Source organism: Lactuca saligna, chromosome 7, assembly GCF_052625555.1.
Source record: "Lactuca saligna cultivar CGN05327 chromosome 7, ASM5262555v1, whole genome shotgun sequence".
NCBI lineage: Eukaryota > Viridiplantae > Streptophyta > Magnoliopsida > Asterales > Asteraceae > Lactuca > Lactuca saligna.
In genome coordinates, this window is record NC_136423.1 from 116157608 (window position 1) to 116175902 (window position 18295).

The window sequence follows — 18295 nt, forward strand, 5'->3', positions numbered from 1 at the left end:
TAATTGACATTTGATGATGAATAAAAGTGTTTTATTTATGAGTAAAGTGTTACTATCTCTTGTCGATCGTTTACTATATTTCTTTTGCATGTTTTGACTTCCAGAATAATTTTGTTTGGTATAACATATTATTCAAACCTCCACAGTTGGTCAGATGTCGGAAGTAGGTATGAATCAAGACTGTCATGTTTGATTGTAGAGGTCTGGGACAAGGCTACAACAATCATGAGTGCTCATAAGTTCTGAGCATTGGACTCAACCCACGCTCACTGGAATCACTTCATGGAATTCTATCTCGAGTGATCGTGAGACGGTAATATCATATAAGTCTTTAAACCTAGAGATATGATTTGTTACTTACAAGTTGGTTATGCATTGATTGTACGAAAAACGCATTGGTAACTCGATGTTATAAAATCGTGCTCTTGTGTGTAATTCAATGAGTAGTAGAACAAACATATGAGTCGATGTTTATCTGTTCCTTCTTGGATTAGAAGCTGATATCTGGGCCCCTCGATGATTTTGTTTTGACCTATGTACCGGGCCCGGTCAGAACTAAATTGATGTGTTCAATGAAGTTCTTTGTCAAAGAAATCAGAAATTAGGAAACAAACTGTTGGACAATGAGTAAGACATTGTTCCATGTATTTGTCTGACTGATATCTAGAACAGAGGATTATATGATCACTTATCTTAAATGGCGTACCATCATCTTCTCAGTTTCGAGAAATCTTGTAAAGAGCTACGATTGCCAATCGGTTCCTGAAGTCATACTTGCAGTAATAGTTATTAGACTTATCCAAGTGGGAGACTGTTGGATAAGGTGTCTAAGTCCATAACTATTTCTGGTATGTACTTGACCGACCCGGCATGGTCCATTTGGGTTGCATGGCATCATGCAATTGGATAGACTAAATGAGAGAAATAACACTTGGAGATTATTAATATATTATAAGTTCTAATATATTAATTATATTGTTTGATTAGTTTGATCAAGAGTTAATTTAGAATTAATTATGTGATCAAAAGATAACTAATTAAATATATGGGTTGATTATGTAAATCATCCATATCTTGTATAGTGGGCTAAAAGGCTCCATGGACTATCAAGTTGGGTTCCACCCATAGGATGCTCCATGGGAGTTACAAACCCATGGGTCATGGAAATGAAGAGTCATGACACATTAGGGTGTAACCCTAGATGTGTCAACACTATATAAGTAACATGTTCTCCACCTAAAATCGGCTACACTAAGAAACTAGAGGGCTTGGCCGATTTTGAGAAGTGTGTGTTCTCTCATAAGTTCTTCCAAGAGCATTTGGTGTTGTGTGAAGCATTTGAGGCATCACACTTGGGGTGCTAGGCTCACAAGGTTTCAAGGAACACAAACAACAACAAGGCAAGTTATTCTATCTATACTTTATGTTAAAATTGTTCCCCATGTATGCTAGATAGGAATATAACCTTGGAATTCAACTTTGCATGATAATTAGACAAACATAGATCCAAGGTTATTAGGGTTGCATGTACACTTAGGAAGTGTTAGAATGCTCAAAACCCATCAATATTCACATCATTTTATACTCATATTTGAATATTGCATTTACCATTTGTCACAACTAGCATTTTTCCTAGGAAATTCCACTCTCATGCAATCATTCACCTAGTGTAATAACTTGTACTCTAAGTGAATACTCTACTTCATTCTCAATCATATATTTCATATGTTCAAATAAGGGTTGGAAACCCTAGAAATCCCGACTCAAGTTCATTATGGACTAGAATTCTCTTATTGGGCCTAAGGGACCAATAAATTATCAATCCATCAATCTATATAATTTTTGGCCATTTGGGCCTAGAATGATTCATTCTACTTCTAATGGGCCTTATTGGACCATAACAACTCCAATTAATCTTAATGGACCATAGAACCCATTCTTTTATACTTTTGGGCCGTGAACTACCTTAAAGGCCCAATGGGCCAAAAAATATTACTTGGGACTCTTAATTTCGGACGAAGTCAAGATAGGGCCCAAACTTATCTCAATTCCTTAGCCCATTCTCGGCCATTTGTAACATCCCCCTCTGGCACGTATCACAATATTGTTCGCTTTGGGCCACTCGGCACGAGGACTTCCCAGGGGGTCACCCATCCTGGTACTACTCCCGCCCGAGCACGCTTAACTGCAAAGTTCTTATAGGATTTGCTGCCCTCACGGCTTTAAAACACGTTGTGTCAGGTAATGTATCCACACCCCTTATAAGGAATGCTTAGTTCTCCTTTCCAGCCGATGTGGGATCAGATCTAACCCACTTTCACACCAAACAAAAAAAAAAGAAAAATAAGGGAAAAAGATTAATGGGAGAATGCATGGGTTAAACACTTGACAACACCTAATTGTATCACATACTTCCGTGAAGACTATTACCCACCATGCAAACTTATCAAGTATCTTTATTCTCATCTCCTCTCTATTTATGGCCAAACACTCATCCCACCATCCTCATTTTTCTTTTAAACACTCTCACACACTCTCAAGAACATCCTTTCCTTCCATCCAAAATTTTGAAGATCTAGGGTGTTTTCAATAGGGTGTTTTCAAGAGGATTCTTCACCAAAATCATCATCCTTGGTAAGTTAATGCTTAGATCCATGGTCTAGTCTCTTGATTACTTCAAAAATCTTCTCTTAACTCATGCAATTTCGTGATCTTGCATCTTAGAACCCATCTAAGCTCAAAAACTTCTCAAGAAGCTTGCTAGGGCCAAGAATCACATCATCTTCTTCCATTTCTTCTTCAAACCAAGAACAACAAAGAAAGGTGAGTAATTTCGCACTAGGATCTTCATATGAAACATGAGAAAGGTATGTTTTATCTCATATAATACATGTAAACTTGTAGATCTGGGATTTGTATACTTGATATAACAAAAATGAGTGTTGGGTTCAAAGATCTATAAACTAAACTCACAAAACAGCCCTTGACAGAAACATTTTGGTCTATTTGCGGACTGTTTTGACCCTCCAAATGCAAGTATTTTTCAAAACTGTTTCACATGCATGGATAAAGTTCAGATTTCTACCTTTAAAATGACTACTCTCCCGTTTTCATATGATTTTTCTACAATTTTTGGCGAATTTTACAAAACGGCCTATCATATTTGAAATGATTTCGGACCAACCAGTGAAGATGAGTAATTTCGCACTAGTTTTAGGCAAGAAAAAATTATGAGAAAAATTGTGAACAAAGTAGACAAAATTTCCAAACTTCCAAAACTTACGGATCCAGATTTCGACTTACGGTGAATTTTCTACAAATTTTCCAAAAACTAGGTTGGAAAAGCCCAAAACCAGAAAAATGTGCATTTTCACAAAAATCAAGCCAAAATGATATTTTTGACAAAAATGAGTTTATGAATGTTATTTTTACCACAAACTAGCCATCAACACAAGTTTTGAACAAAAATGGAGACTAAAGTGTTATTCTTACAAAATTGGGCTTTAATCGCAAATTTTTAGCTTATTGGGCCAAGAACGTTATTTTTACAAAAAGTGGGCTTTAGATATCAATTATGTAAATAATCAAGCTAAAATAAACAAAACAATAACAAACGGGTTAAAAACGATATTCATATCCTTATTGGGCCTGGAAATAATATACATGTTTAGTGGGTCTTAGTGTCCTTTTACATGTATATTGGGCTCGGGATAGATACTCATATCCTTATTGGGCCTGGAAATAATATATATGTTTAGTGGGCCTTAGTGTCCTTTTACATGTATATTGGGCTTAGGATAGACGTTCACATTGCTTTTGAGCCTGGAAATAATAGACACGTATATTGGGCCTTAGTGGTCCATTTACATGTTTATTGGGCCTGGGAATAGGTTTTATATGCGTTCTTTTTTATGCTAGTTTAGTGAATACTTGAGCTAAAACTAATGATAAACCAACAAATGGATTTAATTTGATCATTTTTTATATGTGAGAGGTCCTATATATGTTTATTGGGCCACATTGACCCATTAACATGTGCGACGGACCTTGGATGCTATTTCTGTGCCATTTGGACCTGTAAATACTTTACATGTGAAATGGGCCTTAGTTGTCCTTTCATATATATTTCGGGCCCATGTTATATAATTTCATTCCAATTGGGTCTTGAATGATTTACATGTTTAGCGATGCCTTAGTGGTTCACTTACATGGATCATTGGGCCTGGAAGGAGTTTATACCTTTTTCTTCGCGTAAATTCGGTTAAGGATCTAGTGAGTTTTTGTCGGTTAACACCTATTAAGTGTACGATCGTAGCCTGTAGTTATAACCAAAGTCACTTGGAGGGAGAACAGGGATTTGTGTATAGATCTATACGGGGATGACACCCCACACCTCAGCTGTTCGCTATAGTTAGACTAACTCAGTCTAGGGTGACGAAAACCTTATAATCAAAGTCAAAAACGGCATTCAACGATGCCAAGAGAGGTGAAATTGTCATTATTTAGTATGGTTATGACGACTCGCTTAGAGGAATTAACGTTATGAAGTTTACGGAAGACCACTTTTTTTACAGGCAACATCGGGTTGTCTGGGAACATTCTCTTTACATGCTCTTACATTCTCTCTACATTCTCTTTACCTTTTTAGTCAAATAAACAATAACATACATGCATTAATACAAGATCTAACACAAACACACTAAACAGTTTTAAGAAAATATCGGATTTTCTGGTGGTTTTCAAAGTTATACAAATCATTTTCACAAACATGCTTATGAACTCACCAACATTTTTATGTTGACCATTTTCAAAATAACTTGTATTCTCAGGAAACCGTTGAAGCAGGATGAACGAAACAAACTAATGGATATTGTATGATATTTTGTTTCATCATACTCTTACTATTTTGGCATGTAATATTCAAACACAATACTCGATGTAAACAATGAATGTTGTTATATTACATGTGTGATGATGATGATGTTATGTTTCAATTATATTCACTGTAATGATATTTCAAAATGAAGTCACGCACAAGCCCCCGGACGTTTCCACCATCTGGTTTGGTGGTGTGACAGATTGGTATCAGAGCATTGTTTATAGTGAACTAGCATATCTAATCATACATGATATGCAACAATAAATAAAATGGGACTAAACAACTCTGAACATAATAATTTAAAATACATACCTATGTGTGCATTATAGAATAATAACACAACAAGAACAGTAAAAGTCTTTGGAGGATTTGTACATCGCTATTAAACTCGGGCAATTATGTAGTCGTATTGGGGGTGAATGTAGCCTGATCAACTACATTCATTCAAAATACGACCAACATGTGTTCGGGAGTAATTGTGATGAACAATGAATCAAAAACCTACCATTTAATTATCCAAAGAGCTTATAGAACCAAACCTAAACAAAATTAAATTACTATAGGAGTAATTGGTATGCTATTTGTTTCTAGTATTGATACCCCTTCATGTAATGCACTATAGACGAGTATTATTAGCTAGGAAACCCCTATCTCCATAGTCAGGGAATATCAGGGTGGCTCTACCCAGAGGAAGACCCAGAAGGAGACTCAGAGGAAGAACCAGAGGAGGAACATGTGACAACCCGAAATTTCCATTTTGAACAAACCATATCAAGCCAATAGAAGTTAGAACAGTTACAGTGAAGTTTCAGACTTTGGGTATAAGTTTGAGTATTTCAGGTTTAGCACTTAAGGAGATATCAGGAGAGTGGATGCACTAGGGTTTTGTGCAACACTGTTATTCCAATACTCTATGATATTAGAGTTCATTCCGGGAATAAAATATTTTTTGCCGAAAATCTCAGGACTATATATAGAAATCTGAACCATATTCATTCATTAGTTGCATTTCCAACCAGAGAAAAGCCGAATTCTCTCTCACGGATCTTCAGGTTTTTATCCCAAATGGTGAGTACTTCTATCTAGTTATATTATATAGCTAAGATTGTGTCTTATAACATCAAAATCGGATCAAAACCCCAAGATTTGGGAGTTTACCGCCTAAGAACACTTGGAGAGTAAACTCCTTTATAAGGGCCAAAAGAGTGCCCAGTGTCCCTCTAAGCCTTGGAACTCAACCTAGGAACTACCAGGACATGTTTAGACCACAAAATCATTAAAAATGAAAGGTTGAAAGTGATTTCATGGCCAAGGAAGTTCTTGGGCCGTGAACCCCATTTTAGGTTGCCAAAAGCCCTAAATGCTTTCATTGAGCCAAGAGACTACCATATCACATTACCTTGACATGTCTAGGAGCCAAAACAATCAAAATACCAACACCTATTGTTGTTCACGATCGGAAACTCATGACCAAATGGCTCATCGGCCGAAAACTCAAGTTATGGGTGTTTTGATGCCACAAACACTTCCTAAGGCTTAGGCTTGAATTTGGACATGTACCCTAATGAGTTTAGCACTTGAAAACACCACAAACACCCTCCTAAGGGAGATTATGGCCGTAATCTCCAAGGGATATGGTCCCTGGGCCGTGAACTCCTCATAGGAGTTAAAAGGGAAGCCCTAACACTTGTTTAAGCCTAGAAGCACTTCACCACTTAAGTTGTAATAAATTTAAGCTTAATTTAGAGACCTAGTTGAGAGTTTACGGCTAGGAGTTTACTCCCCTGGGCCGTAAACTCCAACACACATGGTCATTTGCCCTTAAACTTCCATATGAGGTCTTGCACTCCTTTGTTGCAACCCATTAGCCTCCTAGCACTTGACCAAAAGTGTTTTCCTCGCATTAGGATGTTTATACATGTTTAATTAGTGTTATAATCACTAATTGTTTATATACATATGTCTTCATATGTAATTAGGACCATTGTGTGTGTCTAAAGTCTTCACTTGACACCTAGCAGTCCTACCTCTTCAGTTCAGCCGTATCACCCACAACAGGTGAGTTCATACCTCTTAATCAATGTTTTAACTGTTTTTAAATGTTTTATGGGGGGATACAAGTAGAATCATGTTAGTTACTATATCAATCACATGTGATTAGTAAATAACATTCAAATGATTGGCTACTCATTAGCCGTTTTACAAAACAGTTTCCTTCAAATGTTTTTCATAAGCACTTTATGTGTTTAAAACTCCTTATTAAACTGTACATTTTACATTGTATGTTTCATTTCAAACCCATTTATAATTGTGTTTCAAACAAATGTTCCTTTATACTTAAACTGTTTTATCAAACCCATGCTTTTAAAACATTTTATAGATTGATAACAACTCAATCTTTTCTTAGATAATAATGATGTTCAAAGGTTTTACAAAACTTACTTTATGCTTTTATATTATAAATTGCATGCCTATATATGTATAGTTCTATGAGAAATGTTTAAAAGATTTAGGAAGGCTATCCACCCTATTTCCTTTTCACACTTGAGATGCGGTCTGATGAGATATCGGGTATCCGTCTGAAGGTCATTTAAATATTAGTTACATATCATATGTACATATATAGTCATAAAGGCCCTTCCAGTTCATCCAATGCCCTTGGGTAGCAAGGGTGTACATCCATGTCCATACGTACCACTTAGATTACTAGTAAACTATCATAGGGGTAGTTTAGGAAGATACTAGAACTATTACTAGAACACGATATCATACAATGAGTTAGTTCATTCATGAGTGAATACGTGCTAGATAGAGAGAACATACATTACAACTAGAACAATTCAGTACATTACTATTCTTGCTAGATAGAGAGAGAACACACATTACAGCTAGCACACATAAAACATTTCAGGACATTAAATATACATGAATACGTTGACATAATTGTGATCCACTGTATCAGAGCATGCCTTCAATGGCATGGCCCGAGTTGTAGCCAGAGTCTCTTGGAGGGTGTCACACCCCGAAAATCAAAGGCGGAAACATTTCCGAGGTGGACTACCACGTTGTGTATCAAATCCAATGTACATAGTAATCACAGTAAACAAACATTACATTACATATATATGAAAGTTTACATTTGTTTCAAAAGTAAAGTTATACAAAATATACATATGCATCATATTAACAAAAGTTGAGACGAGTCTTCCATGCACTCCGTCTTCATCAAAAGAGATCACCGGGTACCTGTCTAACTTGGACCTGAGAATACAAGCGGTTTGAAAATCAGCATAAAGCTGGTGAGCTTATAAGCGATTTTGTTTTATGAAAATGTATCGGTTTCCTTTAGTTTCCGAAAAGGTTTGTTATCCAAGAAAATCCCATATTTTCTTATGTGAAGTTGGTTTAGTTATCATTTGTTACCAATTCGATTATGTATTGTATTTTACCCCAGGAAAATCCCATATTTTCCTAATTGTAAGATCGGTTGTATATCACAAAGTATAGTTTAACACACAAAACTATATAATGAAAATCTTGGGATCACTATCCCGAAAGACATATAAGATAGTTTGACACATTTGAAAGTACAGGTATAAGATCATGGGACTGTCATCGCAGACTAAACACGAGATAAGTTGATGTATATATGTAAATATAGATTGAAACCATGGGATCACTATCCCGAATGAGATACAGATTTGGAAAACCATGGGATCACTATCCTGTATAAGATATAGATTTAGAAAACCATGGGATCACTATCCCGTATAAGATATAGTTAAAGACCATGGGGAAAGACATCCCATACAAGTTATAGGCATAAAACCATGGGATCACTATCCCGAACTAGATACAAAATAGTTTAGTTAATACCATGGGATCACTATCCCGAAAGAGATATAGAAATAAACCATGGGATCACTATCCCGTATAGGACATAGATATAAAATAGTTTGATAATACCATGGGATCACTATCCCGAAAGAGATCTAGAAACAAAACTATGGGATCACAATCCCGAAAGAGATATAAAATATAGATGCAAAACCATGGGATCACTATCCCGAACGAGATATAGTTTCTAAACCCAAACTGTGAATAAGCTAATATTAATACATGTTGTGAATTGGGTAACCATACTAATACGACAACGTGACCTCCTTGACGTTTGACAGACGTCGAAACGATATCCAGAAATTTGTCACCCCAGGCGTGCTCGCCTAACTGTAGCTAGCAGTTAAGGTGTGGGATTGTCAGTGCCGAATAGATCTATTCACAAATTCCGCGCTCTCCCTCCTGGAGACTCTGGTTACACTTCTGGAGAGGATTTACTGATCATCCATAAAGGGTAGTGACTATCTCACAAACCAGTACTAAACTATTCATAGGGTTCTCATAAGATATCGACATATAGAAGATTATGAAACATAGTACAGTAACTATAGATACATACGTGAAATTATCTGACAATACATTCAAATGATACGGAGATAAACTGAATCAGACATAGTTTATCTAATAACTTGATATACACATCAGTATACCATAGAAAGAATAGTAAAGACCCCCAAATTATTCCCATAATAATTTGATTAGTTTGATTATTTCCTTAACTAAATCTCATTTAGTTGTATTTGATAAGTCATTCCTTATGCTCAGCATAATACATAAGGAGTAAAAGAGTTTATAAGGTTGTCAGATATAGTTTGAAACATATCAATGTTATGATTTGAAAACAGTTATAGTTTGCTTGTATTCCCCCCTGAAAACATTGAAAACAGTGAAAAAGCCGTATGGGTATGAACTCACCGGACGAGATATGAGACGGTTTGGATGCTAAGAGTTGATCCGGGACTTGTAAACACACGAGGTTCCAAATTATGATGTAAAGATACACATTTGTATCTAATTAGGACTTAGATTGATCGTTGGATAGGGACAAATGCTTCAAGTCGCGATAACACTCCGATACAAGTGTTTGGAGGGACCCGGGTGGCGTTTAGGGACATGAATGATGCGAGGGACTTGGGAAATGAGTTGGGACTTCAAAGTAACACCCCCTTTAGGGAGTTTACGGCCACAAGACCCATTCCCCATGAGTTTACGGCCGTAAACTCATGGTGGGGTCAAATATGGGCAAAAATGACTTCAACACTTAGGGGAATAATTTCTAGACTTGGTTTAAGGACTTGAAATGATTTTAAAACATCAAATAGACCCACTTATGGGAGTTTACGGCCTAGCATGGCTCCATGGCCGTAAACCCCTATTTTTCCAAGAAAATGATGTTAAATGGTTCCAAAACAAATCACATGTGATTAATAGAATTATTCCAAGGCCTAACATGAGTTTGCAAGGGACATTTGAAGGGTTTATGGAGTTTACGGCCCATGAGACCCCTCTCATGGCCGTAAACTCTTCTATAGGGTGCTACAAGGTGTTTTAAGGTCTAAAACTTGCATAGAAGGGCTTCTAAAATTCATCTAAAGGCTTTAGGGGTGTTTAGTTTGCATTCTAACACCATGAATCATGGAGTTTACAGCCCAAGCACATGCATCGACCGTAAACTCACATAAGTCCCCCAAAAATCATGTTTCAAGTGTCCAAATGCTAAAACCAAGGTTCTATAATTCATAACTCAGCCATATAAGTGATTTGGAAGGGTTTAAGGGCATGAAAACCCTAAGTATATGAGTTTACGGCCCAAGAATGATCCTTGGCCGTAAACTCCTTTAAACATCACAAAATTCATGTTGTAATTGTTTAAAGTCCATATCTTGAAGTCCCTTGGCCATATCTAAAGTCCAAATGAGCTTAGGAAGGAGTTTAAGGGCTTAAAACCCTTCAAAATGGTGTTTACAGCCTAGGCAGCCTCCTGGGCTGTAAACTCATATATGTTGTCCCATTTCATGATTAAATGTCGAATTTGGAAGCCAAATATGCTATAGATTAAGGCTAGGAAGGTACCTTAAGGATTTGAGGCCTTAAAATTGAGTTTTGGACCCTTAATCTTTGGATTTTGGAGAGAGGTTAGAGAGAGAGTAGAGAGAGAAGGAAAAAGCTTCAAATGATAGGTTAAACACGTTTATATAGGTCTTAAAACTTGTACGCGGTGGAATTCTACCCGATACCGACGTTAAACGCGGCTTTTGGTCGCACCCGATTAAGTTTCCGTCACCCGACGGGGACATTTTTAAAACTTATGAAATAATTATATTCGGGCTAATTACGAGAGTTATTGAGTGATTTAGACACTCATTAGAATAAAATAAACATATAAGTTTATACAATTAACTCCAAAGAGAAAACGGAACGAATTTGATAACGGCGACTTTCCGGGTAGAACGGGTTTTGGCGACGAACAAATTTCGGGTTGTTACATTATCCCCCCGTTAGAGGGAATTTCGTCCCGAAATTCAAAGAATAAGATATAGATCATGAGTTTGAAATGAGACTCGAATGAATTCATTACATTTGATCTTCACTTTCTCAAGTGGAATCGAGTGTCTACTGGGCGTTCTAGTGAATTCTCACTATCGGGACGTGTCCTTGTTTCGTATCTTGCCTCTCTCTCAATCTATGTTATCAATCGGTTTTCTCATGGAAATTCCAACCCTTAATGACTTCGGTTTCCTCAAGGAATCACTAGGGTTTCGTTGAGTAGAAGCTTCTAAGGATTCGAGACATGATGTACTGGATAGATGTTGACAAGCTCTATGAGCATCTGAGCCCTGAAGATTGTAGAATCAATCTCTACGAAGATCTCGAAAAGTATGACGTGGAACTAAACTTTAGACGTTCGAATGAAATTCCCGGAAACTCTTCGGGACAAACCTTTAGTAGAAGAAGCTACTAACTTCTCGTTTCTCAATGATCACAGAAACGAGGAATGTGGTAATTCGTATCAAGAAAACTCTTGGGTTTTTAAAGCATGACACAATACGAAAGTTTGATGCCGAAGATCATGAGAGTTAGGTCGAAGAAAAAGATATAGACAGGCGACCCTCTCGAAACCAAGATAACAACACGGATGAGACTCAGTCATTCCATGTTAAACATAGCATCAAAGTGTTTTCGTAAAAGGTTTCTCATTTAACCAAATGGAATAGAATAGTCCTCTGGACCGAGGATTCAATCTATAGGTACGAAGTTAGTGTTCTCATTCTCATTGGTTAGTCGTCTCGATGATGCACATTTCGATCACATACGAAGGATTGGGTTTAGAGAACATTCGAATAGATAGATAACAGGTTTCCCTCCAAACACGGGAATCGAAAAGAGTTGCAGGTATAAGAGTTATCAAAGAGAGGATTACTTGCGGCGACAGAGGGATCAGTGGTAGTAGCTGCTTTGGGACAGTTCCTTTTGAAGTGCCCTGTTTCACCACAATTGTAGCAGGCCGGACTGATTCCTGCCCCCGATGATTGGTTCGTTGATTTGGCTGGTTTTCTACAGGTTCGAGACAGATGGCCCTTCTTGCCACAGTTGCCGCAGCTCCTTTCGCGAAATGGACCAGGGATGCGGTGATGGTAGTTTCACTTACCACACCAAGGAAGGGTACCAGTGTATCCACTGGTAGGAGTTTAGGCTGTAGAACCGACAGCTGAGACAGCAATAGGGGCAGTAGCAGCATGGACTGCTACCGTTTGCTGTTTCTTCGAAGACCCTTTCGTACTCGGGGCCTTTCGCTTGTTCTGAGATTTCTTTTTACTTTCACCTCCACTTGTGTCCGACTCGGGAGTGGTAGTTTCCTCATCAGAGTTTTCTTCGTGATCGATCAAGATTTTCGCAAGGCATTTAGCGCTATCGTACGTGTCTGGCTTTGTAGCCAAGACATTCCCCTTAGTTGGCTGGGTCAATCCCCAGATGAATCTTTCGATCTTTTTACTCTCCGGGGTAACCATTCCCGGACAAAGTAATGTCAGGTCATCGAATCTTGAAGTATAAGCAGTTATGTTGGAACCCTTCATCTTAAGGTTCCAAAGTTCGTGTTCTAGTTTCTGAATTTCGCCCCAAGGGAAGTACTCTGCAAGCAGAAGCTCCTTCATAGCTTCCCAACCCATGGCATTCGCTACAGGTAGAGATAAGGATTTGACTCGGCCGTTCCACCAAGTCAGGGCTTTATCAAGGAAGGTGCAGGCGGCAAACTTGACTTTGTCAGACTCCGAACAGGCACATATTTCGAAGATTGACTCGATTTTCTCGAACCATCAAGTCAGGGAAATGACACCTCCAGTGCCATCAAAGGTTGTGGGCTTCGCGTTCATGAAGTCTTTGTAGGACCCCCCTCTTCAGTGTTCTTATCTTTCTTCTGGATTTTGAGGTTGAGGACCACCTCCGGAGCCACCGGAATTTATTTGAGACATAGCTGCCACCATTGCAGCAGTCAGAACTGTCTGAAGTGATGCAAGATCAAATTGAGGAGAAGGTGGTGGCGGAGGAGGATTGTCGTTGTTCTTCGAGCTGGGTCTCTTTCTTGGAGGCATCTTGATCTAAAAAGATCAGGAAAGAGAGGGTTATAAGTCCTCCGAATTGAATCAAGAGATATTGAACAGGGGATATCTCATCAAGACAGATATAGCATCATACTAAGCGATAAAGCAGGAAAGAGTTATCAAGTCAGAACATTTTATCGCTAGCGGAATGATCAAGTAACATCGCGTGTACGAGGATTTTCTACGAAGGATTGGCTCGAGAAATACTCCCATAGTATTTCATGGTTTGCTGCAGCGACGATTTGTTGTTTGAGATATTAGGTAAGTTTTAGGCATGCTGCGTACCACAGTCACCCCCAAGCACATGTTGGCCGTGTCTCAAATGAATATAGTTGGCCACGCTATATTGATCCTAGACACGACTACATAACTGCCCAGGTTTAACCGCAGTGTACAACACCCATTTACTTATGTTTTGTTCTACTTGTAGTTACGGATTTCGGCGATTCGGTATACTTGTATACTTTCGAAAATACTTATAGTTTTTGAAGATACATTTAATTCAGAGCACTGAGGCCCTTTAGTGTTTATAGTTTTATACCATGTAAGGTTTGGTATACTCTGTTCACTATAAACAAGGGCTCTAATACCAATCTGTCACACCCCGAAAATCAAAGGCGGAAACATTTCCGAGGTGGACTACCACGTTGTGTATCAAATCCAATGTACATAGTAATCACAGTAAACAAACATTACATTACATATATATGAAAGTTTACATTTGTTTCAAAAGTAAAGTTATACAAAATATACATATGCATCATATTAACAAATGTTGAGACGAGTCTTCCACGCACTCCGTCTTCATCAAAAGAGATCACCGGGTACCTGTCTAACTTGGACCTGAGAATACAAGCGGTTTGAAAATCAGCATAAAGCTGGTGAGTTCATAAGCGGTTTTGTTTTATGAAAATGTATCGGTTTCCTTTAGTTTCCGAAAAGGTTTGTTATCCAAGAAAATCCCATATTTTCTTATGTGAAGTTGGTTTAGTTATCATTTGTTACCAATTCGATTATGTATTGTATTTTACCCCAGGAAAATCCCATATTTTCCTAATTGTAAGATCGGTTGTATATCACAAAGTATAGTTTAACACACAAAACTATATAATGAAAATCTTGGGATCACTATCCCGAAAGACATATAAGATAGTTTGACACATTTGAAAGTACAGGTTTAAGATCATGGGACTGTCATCCCGGACTAAACACGAGATAAGTTGATGTATATATGTAAATATAGATTGAAACCATGGGATCACTATCCCGAATGAGATACAGATTTGGAAAACTATGGGATCACTATCCCGTATAAGATATAGATTTAGAAAACCATGGGATCACTATCCCGTATAAGATATAGTTAAAGACCATGGGGAAAGACATCCCGTACAAGTTATAGGCATAAAACCATGGGATCACTATCCCGAACTAGATACAAAATAGTTTGGTTAATACCATGGGATCACTATCCCGAAAGAGATATAGAAATAAACCATGGGATCACTATCCCGTATAGGACATAGATATAAAATAGTTTGATAATACCATGGGATCACTATCCCGAAAGAGATCTAGAAACAAAACCATGGGATCACAATCCCGAAAGAGATATAAAATATAGATGCAAAACCATGGGATCACTATCCCGAACGAGATATAGTTTCTAAACCCAAACTGTGAATAAGCTAATATTAATACATGTTGTGAGTCGGGTAACCATACTAATACGACAATGTGACCTCCTTGACGTTTGTCAGACATCGAAACGATATCCAGAAATTTGTCACCCCAGGCGTGCCCGCCTAACTGTAGCTAGCAGTTAAGGTGTGGGATTGTCAGTCCCGAATAGATCTATTCACAAATTCCGCGCTCTCCCTCCAGGAGACTCTGGTTACACTTCTGGAGAGGATTTACTGATCATCCATAAAGGATAGTGACTATCTCACAAACCAGTACTAAACTATTCACAGGGTTCTCATAAGATATCGACATATAGAAGATTATGAAACATAGTACAGTAACTATAGATACATACGTGAAATTATCTGACTATACATTCAAATGATACGGAGATAAACTGAATCAGACATAGTTTATCTAATAACTTGATATAGACATCAGTATACGATAGAAAGAACAGTAAAGACCCCCAAATTATTCCCATAATAATTTGATTAGTTTGATTATTTCCTTAACTAAATCTCATTTAGTTGTATTTGATAATTCATTCCTTATGCTCAGCATAATACATAAGGAGTAAAAGAGTTTATAAGGTTGTCAGATATAGTTTGAAACATATCAATGTTATGATTTGAAAACAGTTATAGTTTGCTTGTATTCCCCCCCTGAAAACATTGAAAACAGTGAAAAAGCTGTAGGGGTATGAACTCACCGGACGAGATATGAGATGGTTTGGATGCTAAGAGTTGATTCGGGACTTGTAAACACACGAGATTCCTAATTATGATGTAAAGATACACATTTGTATCTAATTAGGACTTATATTGATTGTTGGATAGGGACAAATGCTTCAAGTCACGATAACACTCCGATACAAGTGTTTGGAGGGACCCGGGTGGCGTTTAGGGATATGAATGATGCGAGGGACTTGGGAAATGAGTTGGGACTTCAAAGGAACACCCCCTTTAGGGAGTTTAAGTATTGAAATTGTTAGGAATATAAGTCCTAATCATAGGGATACAAGTGTGTGGAGGGACCCGGGTGACGTTAAGACACTAAAATACATCATAGGGGGTTCTCAAGGAATATAAGTCCTAACTAAAATACATCATAGGGGGTTCATATACAAATCTGCGATTACCTACTACCGTAAATACATCATAGGGATGTAGATGGGAGCAGTAAGAATTATACATCATAGGTATTCCCGCGAGACACCGCTCCAGCCAAAGGAACGAACATGGAAACCAACAAGTGACAACCTATCAAGGAACTCCAAACCCCAAGCTTAAGAGCAGGAAGCTGAGGTCTGGAAGTAAGAAAAAGGGACAACCCACTCAAGGGTTCTCAAGGAAGCAACATGTTGTTGATTTTCATGTGACCATGACCCCTATTACACCAACAACCAGGAGACCATATGCTGGAAGCCTTCCAAAATGAAACCAGTGCAAATTCCATCATAATGGAGCCTGCCGGGAGATGCATTGTAACAAATGCAACTAAAAGAATCACACCGCCAAATTCTGTAGAACATATCCATGCTGAATCATCAGCCAAATGAAAACGACAACAATCGCAACAACCCTAACAACAACACCAATGATGAGACCGGTCACACCTGCTATGGGTGTGGAGGAACCGGTCACTTCAGGCGCAGTTGCCCTAAGGATAACAATCATGGTGCAGAAGGATCAGAAAGGGTCCTGACCTTGGGTCAAGGCGAAGTAGTCCAAGACCCGACGGTTGTTACTGGTATGTTCCCTCTTAACAACTCTTTCTCTTACCTCTTATTCAATAGTGAAGCTGAGCGAATCTTCATTAGTAACAAATTCAAACGCTTACTAAAACAACAACCCCAGAAGCTAAACGAAGCTTTCACGGTGGAGATGACTAATGGGAAAACCGAATCAACCAAGGATATTTATGTAGGGAACACCTTAACACTAAACAACCATTCATTTCAAATAAAATTTAATGCCAGTAAATATTAGGAGTTTTGATGTGATAATTGGCATGGTTGGGTTAAGCTCCCACCGTGCTGATACTATGTGTCGCAACAAGGCCGTTTGCCTTCACCTTCCCAATCATGAAACTCTAATAACCCATGGTGATAAACCAAACGTCAATACTCATCCTATCTCGTGTATCAAGGCACAGAAGTGCCTGCACCAGAAGAACTACGTTTTCCTTGCTCATGTTATGGACAAGACCAAGGATGAAGTAAGCATACAAGGTATTCCAGTAGCATGCGATTTTCCGAATGTATTTCCCGAAGAACTTACGGGAATACCTCCAGAAAGACATGTCGAATTTTGAATCGACCTCATACCGAGAACCACATCAATTTCCAATTCACCCTATAGGTTGAATCCCGCTGAAATTCCACAAGTTATCTAGTCAATTGAGAGGAATTGTTGCACAAAGGATTCATCGGACCAAGCTTCTTACCCTGGAGAGCTCCAATCTTGTTCTTCAAGAAGACGGATCCTTTAGAATGTGCATCGATTTTAGGAAATTAAATAAGATCACTATTAAAAACCAATACCCACCCCCTCAGCCTGACGATCTATTTGGCCAGCTCCAAGGAGCTAGTTACTTCTCTAAAATAGATCTAAGAACCGGTTATCAACAACTTCGAGCCCGAGAAGAGGACATTCCAAAAACTGCTTTCCAAACTCATCGTGGCCATTTCAAATTCGTTGCGGTACCCTTCGGTCTAATGAATGCTCCCACGGTACTCATGAACCCTAATAATAGAGTTTTCCCAACCATTCCTAGTCAACATTTTAATTATCTTCATCAATAACATACTCTACTGCTCTCGAAGCAAGAACAAAACACTGTCAACACCTGCAACCGGCCTTGGAAAGCATCAAAGTCGGAGAATATCACGGAGGAAGCATTGCATCGATGGATAAAGCTCTAGAAGTCAAAAGACGAAGCTTATTGTTATAAGAGTTGAGTTGGGTGCTATTCGGGTGACCGTCCAAAGGATAACCCAACCTACCTATTTCCTGCTAGTATAGAAATCAAACAAGATGAAAAGGTTAGCTTGGATCTATATCGAGGAGATCGTGAGACTCCACGAAATATCAGTATCCATTATCTCGGATCGGGATAGCAGAATTACTTCAAGATTTTGGATAGTCACTTCAGAAGGCTATGGGAACACAGCTAGAAAGGAGCGTTTTTTACTACTCTCAAATCAATAGCCAAAGTGAACGAACCATTCAAT